The sequence below is a fragment of the Mus pahari genome, chromosome 9 (assembly GCF_900095145.1).
Source record: "Mus pahari chromosome 9, PAHARI_EIJ_v1.1, whole genome shotgun sequence".
In the NCBI taxonomy this organism is placed as follows: Eukaryota; Metazoa; Chordata; class Mammalia; order Rodentia; family Muridae; genus Mus; species Mus pahari.
Genome location: NC_034598.1, coordinates 66,715,311 through 66,723,838, shown reverse-complemented (window position 1 = coordinate 66,723,838; position 8,528 = coordinate 66,715,311).

Sequence of the window (8,528 nt, the reverse complement as noted above, 5' to 3'; positions counted from 1 at the left end):
ATGCTGGTTATAATGTAGACAACAAAGAACGTTAGCTCCTGAAGTTAGAGCAGATTTTGTTTACAATCCAGAACTGAATATTTGGTTTCCCTGACACCTTCCTCTTGTTCAAGCATTCAAGTCACTTATTTCCATTTTCCTTTCTATCCCATCTTTCTACTGCTGTCTTAATTGGAATAGCTCTGGAGCAAAATTAAAACAATGAGCATCAAGTTTATACAATTTGTCCAGGTGAATAACATAACCTCACTGTGATTATTTATTGATGTGGACATTAAATTCATGTGCTTACAACTCTGGTAGGCTAAACATTTTCTCCCTCTCTTTTTTAATACCTTAATTCCTTGTTGTGGGTTTTAATTAATAGGAGATAGTGGCAACAAAGCTCCAGGTCTTAACTGGTAGAGATTAATGACAGCAAAGAGAGTGCTGTCTCACTTTCATAATCCATGATTCATCCTAGAGTAGCAGACTGCTTCTGAAGCATGTGCTGGTGACTTTGTAATAGTCATGTGCAGATTTTACTCAATTCAGACAGACATACACCTTGATAATGTGCCTTGCTGTAATCAGTGTCTCAGTGCTGTTCAGTCATTTGGGCATCAAATATTTTTTCAGTAAGAACTATGTAGTGGCTAGGTTAAAAGAGGGGTTGCTGAACAAGGACTTTTTTTCAGTGAAAGATGGAATTTTTAAACAATGAGTAATGTGATATTTGAAAATCTTGGCATAAGACCAAGGTAGAATGAAAAGCAGTGGGTTGGTCCCTAAAAAAATGTCGTGTTCCCAATTAAGAACTTCAGGCTCAGGGTGGGGAGATGGTTCAGTCAGATATCAAAGCCATTGGGAAGACCAGAGTTTAACACCCAGAACTCATGTAAAAAGAAGTTGAGTGTGTTGGCAATGCTTAGAGTCTCAGAACTGTGGAGGCAGAGACAGGCAGTTCTTCCTAGCCAACAAGTCTAGCTTACTGGGTGAGTTCAAGGCCAGTGAGAGACCTTCTCAAAGTAAGAACAATGGCATCCTTACCTCTGAACTATACACATACACACACATATATACATACACATACACACACATATGTACATACACACATATACACACATACACACATGCACACACAATGCACACATACATGCCCAAATACACACATACTTATATGCACATACACATACATACATACACACATACACACATACATACACACACGCACACATATAAACATACACCTACACCATACATAGCTTTAGTATAAAACATGGCATCATCATTGTTTTGGTATTTTTCATCTTATTGGTCTTTTGTTTTAATTTTTGTTTTGGGGTGTGTGTGTGTGTGTGTGTGTGTGTGTGTGTGTGTGTGTGTGTGTGTNTGTGGGTGTGTGTGTGTGTGTGTGTGTGTGTGTGTGTGTGTGTGTGTGTGTGTTAGAGGGGAAGACATTAAGTTGGGTAAAAAGAGAGGTGTGTAGAGACTGGAGAAGTTGGGAGCGGGAAAAGAAAAAAATAAAATGTGATAAATATTTCAATTAAAAGAAATAACTAGAGGGCTATTTGTGAACGTTTACCCTGAGTGTAGCCTAGGCAATACCTCCCTACCCTTCTGCACTCCCAATAACAAACCGAAGTTTGACACCAGCCAAGTTCATAGGGTTACAGTTCATGAGTGAGGAGTTGCTGAGACAAATATGTATGACCCTAAACAGTCTCACTGAAAGGGCTCTGTCCCGCATAGCCTCCCCATAGCTTCATAGATGGAACCCCTTCCCTGTAGCCCTTTCAGCCTACATACACTAACCCCTCACTAAGATCCCGAGGTACAATTAGGGCACCTAATTGAATAATGGTACCTATGTGTTCCATAGCTTATCTAGTTCTTGCCCCGATGTTATGCCTCATCTCTCATCTCATCTCCCATTCATCTCCACTCTAGACAAAAGTCAGAGGACAGAAAGACCTTTCTTCCAGGAAGCCTTTCTTATTTCACACAGAGTGAAGAATTGAAAGAATCCATTTGTTAAATATGAAACTAGCTGCATTTAGTTGGTGTTGGGTTAAACTGGATGGAGTCTAGGAACTGGAAAAGGAGGACTTTGTTACTATTTTAATTTTCAATAGCTTCTTTCTATACCTCTAATAGCGGTCCGCAGCTGGGGAAGGGAAGCATGAGGCAGATAACTATTTTTATTTAAATTGATGTGTTGTATTCATAGAGATTAGAGCAGGAAGCTGCAGCTGCGAGAGGAAATTTAAAATTAGAGCAGCTTCAATAGTGCTCCTCACAATTGCAGCCAAATTCCCCCAGCATGCTCTATAGTAAGCATTCCCCACCCCCCCACCCCCTGCATTCATGACGTATGGGCATTTGCAAATTCACACATTTAATATTTTCATGGGAAATCGAGTCTGAATGGCTCTAGGGTTTGGAAATAAAATTCTTGTTTGTTGGCTAATTCTCATTCCCTCCTCTCTGTCTCTACTTATGTCCATAGCTTTAGAATCATGTCCTAACCGCCAAGTCCTATCTACAGTTTCCACCAATGCAGCAGCCATCATCCGGTTTCCAGGATCTGAGCAGGCATTATTTGTTCCACGTATAGCAGAATTATAAAAACAACTTTTCCCCCGGTGTTATCTGACCAGAAATAATTGCTGCATTTCAAAAGAACTGCTTATATAACTCAGGTGCCCTACATTCCTGGAGGCATCAAGGGTCACCTTTGCCTATAAAGCCCAACCAAGAATAGTTCAGTCCCCTGCCCCATCCATCTAAAGAGGTCTATTTTATTTTGCTTCTGATTTTCCTTCTTTATATAGATCTTGGACTCTTCACGGAAGTCTCGGGCAAGTTATATCACAGTATTGAGCCTCACCTACTGGCAGGGTACTATACAAGCTCAATGGTAATTCTTGCTCTATGTGTATAGAAACTTTCACAGTGTCTGGATTGTTTACCATCTAATTTATCCCACATGATCTGCAGCCCAATGTGTCTTGTATGCTAATGACATACAGACTTAACTGTGGGTGGACCCTATATTTTATGGTTCCTTGTCTAGTGCTAACCATGCATTGCATTATCTTGAGTCCTATGAGAAAATTCTGGTCAAATGAGCTAATACATATGAGAAAACACTGGAAAGGGCAAAGAAGGGTGACAAATAATTTGATGTTGTTTTATTTTGGAGCCTTGTTTGACACAGTTGAAGGTGTAACGGGCCAGGTTTTCCCTTCTGTTGTATTCTTTGAGTAATGATCACATTAATCTTTCTGTGTTCAGCACCTATGATGCTGCCAAGCATATAAGGATGGTTAATTCCGAAAATGCCTTTGTCTCCAGGCCAAGCAACGGCAACACAATAGTGTTAGAAGTTTCTTTGCTCAGGGGAGCTCCTGAAGCTTGACAAACCTGGTAAAAGTGTGCTTCTGTTGGCCCTCGTCTGCCAGGCTCTTAGTATTTCTACAGACAATAGATCTGCCATCGGTAAAGTCAGAGAACCTATGAGGACACTGATTGATTTAGGAAATGTCAAATGTGAGAGGATTCCCCTGTGGGGAGCTATGGAAATCTGGCTTGTCCAAGCATCCTTGGCAAGTGTGGAGAAGTCTTTTTCCATTGTGGTTAAGTTCTCTTCTGGCTGACTAATTCCAAAGGAAATCATGCGTGGCCCAATTTTCTGCCAGTCTTGCATAGAAACACCCAGTAATACCGTGGAGGAGAGTACCAATTGCTTTACAATCTTGCAAAGGCCACAATTAGAAGGTCTCCCTCCTGCACAGACATGTGCTGTGAATGGGATAATCCGGAGACTAAGTGGGTGACTATTTACAGGGAATATTCACAGCCCCTAAACTGCTTGAGAATGGAAATAAATTCAAAAGATTTGTTTATAAAACAGACATGCCTCCAATTTGGGGAGTGCTCATTTCAGGCCAATGTGATTTACCTGCAATTCTTCAACATAGCCTCACATTTCCCACCTGCTGGGTTTTTAATGCATTTTAAAACTACTTCTAAAAAAAATAAACATGTAAAGTGAATTAGTAAAAATATTAAATTAAATTTTAAAAGAAACTGGGTAATGATGAGTGCGGTATGTATAATATTTAGGCCAAGCTAAACCCATCTTCCTCTTCAAATGATTTTTATTTTTCTGAGACTCTTTTGAAAGCTTTTCTTCTAGTTTTTCAAGATGCCCTCTCTCCCATCTAATATTTGCCATTATCTTTCCAACATCCCTCATCTGCTCAGGTTCCTGGTAACTAGAACTCGACTCTTACTTTCTGTGATACTGAACATTCTTAGATTCTATATCTGAGGGAGATCATGGCATACTTGGCTTTCTGTGCCTGGTCTATTTTACTTAAAGCATCATCTCCATTTCCATCTACAGCGCTGCAAACAGTAGGATTCCATTGCTCTACATGACAGAAAACATTCCACTGTGCATAGGGACACTGGGAATATTTTCATTTTTCATCAGTTGATGGACACTGGGCTTGTTTTCATTTCTTGGCTGTTGTGAACAGTGCTGTGATGAGCATCAGAATACAGTGGTTTGTTTTTCTGATACAGTGATTTCGTTCCCTTTTGATCCATACCCCATAATAAGTTTCCTGGTTCTATTTTTAACTTTGACACTCCTGCATTCTGTTTTCCATAACAGCCCCGCTGATTTACATTCCCCCCAGCAGGGTACAGAGCTGCCAGTGTGTCTCTTTTGTCTTTTTGATGATAGTCATTCTTACTGGAGTGAGGTGATATTGCCTGGTGCTTTTGATTTGCATGTCTCAGAGGACTAGCAATGGCGAACATGTTTCCTGTGCCTGCTATGCATTTATAGGATTTTGAGTTGTTTTTTTTTTTTTTTTTTAAATCCCTATTTAGTCTCATGTCCATTTTAAGTCAGCTTGTTTCTACTATTGAATTGTTTCATTTCATATCTATTTTGGAAACATATCAGCCTTTTGCAAATATTTCCTCCTGTGGTACAGAGTGTGTCTTCACATTAATAAATATCTCCTTTGGTTTGCAGGGACGTTTTAGTTTGCTTTCTTCTCGCTGGCCTGTTTTCTTCTCAATGTAGCTCTTTAAAACAGCTGTTTCAAACTCTCCAAAGGAGCATTCTACCGTGCTAAGTATTATTTCCAGCATTGTATTTTGACTATTAGGCAAGGCCTTGGTTTTTTGACAACGTCTGTTGTTGGCATCCAGTGTTGCGTGGATGTTTAATAATGGGCATTAAAGAATGCTGCATTTATTCCAGATTGGCTGATTGAGCTTTGATTGTATCTAGTTGTGCAGTAAATTTATACAGGTTGCTTATATTTTTGGCTTTCTGTTTGTTTATTTGTTTGCTTTTGTTTTGTTTCTTGTTGTTGTTTTTAACTTTGTAGCCACTTTTAACATTGTAGCCACTTCCTATAGAGTTCAGTACCTTATAGGACCACGAGCAGCCCTACAGGAGATGACTGCTGCTGTTTTATCTCTGACTTTAGTAGTAGAGAGAAACCCACGCTCACGTTTATCTTAAAAATTCCGTTCGAGTACTGTACCAAGGGAACCAGAAAATTCTACCATCACAAAATAATTCATTTACATTTGCATGTACCCACAAGGCTGTCCCTGGGCCCAGCGTAGTCCCTGATGCCTTGCTGTTACTGGTTTGTTAGCCATTTTGGGATTATGACTGAATCTGGGCAGAGTGACCATTAATATACCAGCTCCAGGTGCATATGCTATGTGTGTAGCAATCAATGACACCACTTTGTGTCACACAATGATCCTACAAGACCAACAATGTTCTACTTTGCCTAGTGATGATGTGGCTTGGCTAATGAACTCTGTACCCACTCAAGGGTGATGCTAGTTAAAAATAGAAGGTCAGTGGGGCCATATGCCTTCCTTTGACACTGTATGTATAGATAGTCTGTTTCAGACCCTCTCTATCCAGCCAGGATCAAGCATGAAGAGCAATGGGATATTTCAATTGTTGGGGTTTCTTAGCCTAGTACTAAATTTCATTGTAAACTAAGTCTTATATCATCCCATATTGCCCAAGTTTGGCTTAGTCCCTTATCCATTTATTCTGGTCTGTCTCAGCTTTACTCTTGCACAGTTTGAGAAGTGTACCAAAGCATTATTCTGTTGCTGATAGCCCTGGGGCTATTTGTAATTTGATGCTAATTATGTTCTCCTGGGAGGGTTTTTGAACAAAATGAGTCAGCACTCAGGTGATTTCCTGTAAACTTTCTTCCCACCTTAATTTGTAAAATAAAAGCTAGAGCTGGTGGTTGGGCAGATTGAGGGAAGGTCCAGCTGAAAGTGGGAAAGAAAGAGAAAGAGAGAAGAGGAGTGGAAGAGAGAGGACACAGAGAAGGTGGAAGGAAAACGCAGCAGAAGCACATGGCCTGGAGAAACTGTAATATTATTAGGGGTCATATAGATGGGGAAGATGGTAGTGTAGTAGTAGATCTGCCCAATCTAGGAACACAGCTTGTATTCATATTAATTGAGTGTGTTTTCATTGCTGGGGCTTATTTGGGTTGGAGATTTACCACAACATTATTCCATGGTGCTAGATCTGTTCTAAAGCACATCATTATAAACTAGAGCTTATGCAGAGGACCTTTGGCTTCTGTGGGGTGCTAGAGCTTACTATGGTGGTTCTCCAAAATGAATCCTTCTTTTTGGCATGCACTGATCCCAGAACACAGAGTTGTTATCCAAGTTTTTCTACAGAGGTGTGAAGTGCGGTGATGGTTACACTCAGCCTCCTGGCTAATACAGTTCCTGTGCCTTAATCCACCCACCCATGATGCTAGATAGGATTGGGTTCATACAGCATTTCTTTGTGGTGGGCTTCACTGAACTTCACTGTGGGCAGACCTAGAGCTCAGCTTCCAGCTACAGGTTGGAGTTATGCTTTAGAAGAGTAATTTGCATAAGTCTTGCTTTCTAGAATTTTTAACATTTTCTCATTTTATTACAAGAAAGGCAAACACTTATAATCTGTCACCAGATATCCTTAGGTCTGAGAACGTATTTAAGTATAAGAATAGCTATTAAACTTTGCATTCCACTAGAATACCCACAGCCACACCCATTCCCACGCACACATCCACCCACCCACACAAACAGCAGGAGGTCTTAACCTGTTGCTCTTTTCTGCCCAGCTACAACTCTTCCAGTTCTCAATGACATACAGAATGCAAATTAAGTGCCATTGCTTGCTCCAGAAACTGTTTCACCACCACACCTTTTGGCTCAGATCCATTATACCAAAATGATGTTACTAACAAAACAAAACAACATCGTGACTTCTCTGTCAGTGCATGAAAAAATGTTAAAATGAATAAGGTATATATTTGAGAATAATACTTTATAGAGGAGAGCTTGTAAAATTAAATATAAGTCAAGGGATGTAGGAAATGAATTAAGCATCTAATGAGAGAATAATAGTATATATAAATGACATTCATAGTTTGTTACAACTAAACAGTCTACATTAACATTCTATATTAATATAATTCTATAATGTCTAATATAATATTTGATACACTATTTGAAAGAAAATTTCAATCAATTATATAGAAAAGCTATCAATTGTATAGAAAAACTATATATAGATATATGTTTGTATAGAAATAAATTATTTAAAGGGATTCATTACAACACTGACTTTCCACATCATATTAAATGTTGAGGTTTTATGTTTAAACTAAACTTATTCACATGCTTTGAAAACTTCTCTTGCCCCACCATCTTCCCCCTGAACCCAAAGGAGGCCACCAAGGGACCCAGAGGACTCTCCACACCCCAGGACCCCAGGATCATCTCAGGATCATGGGTGAGTGGAACACAACATCAGCTCCAAAGAATCGCGGAGGGTCTTGTGTCAGCAGAAACAGGGACAAAAGAACCCCGCCCGGCCAGAAGCTGGGATTCATTCCCATTGGGGATAGCCCCACCATCTTCTGCCTGAACCTGGAAGATGCCGCCAAGGGCCCCAGAGGACTCTCCATGCCATAAAACCCCTAGCACACCCAGGACCTTGTGATCACTGGAGAGCACTTGGGCGACAGAAGCAACTGAGCTTCTTGGACAGGGTCCCTTCCGGCCTTCATCCTCAGCCAGGAGGCAGAGTTGAGACCCAGAACCCTGGCCACCTTCCTTGCCAGAGGAGAGGCACCCTACAGGGAAGGCTCTGACCCCAGGACTCAGGAGGTGGATCAGAGTTCCAGGCTTCTGGACACCTGCCTTGCAAGAGGAGAGCTTGCCTGCAGAGAGTGTTCTGACCACTGGGACTCAGGNNAGAGTTGGACTCCCAGGACTGCTGACATAGGCTAACAGAATCACAGGAGGAACAAGCTCCAGCCAGAGATAGAACATTAACACCAGAGATTACCAGATGGCGAAAGGCAAACGTAAGAATCTCACTAACAGAAACCAAGAACACTAGGCAACATCAGAACCCAGTATGCCTACCACAGTAAGTCCTGGATACCCCAACACACCCAAAAAGCAAGACT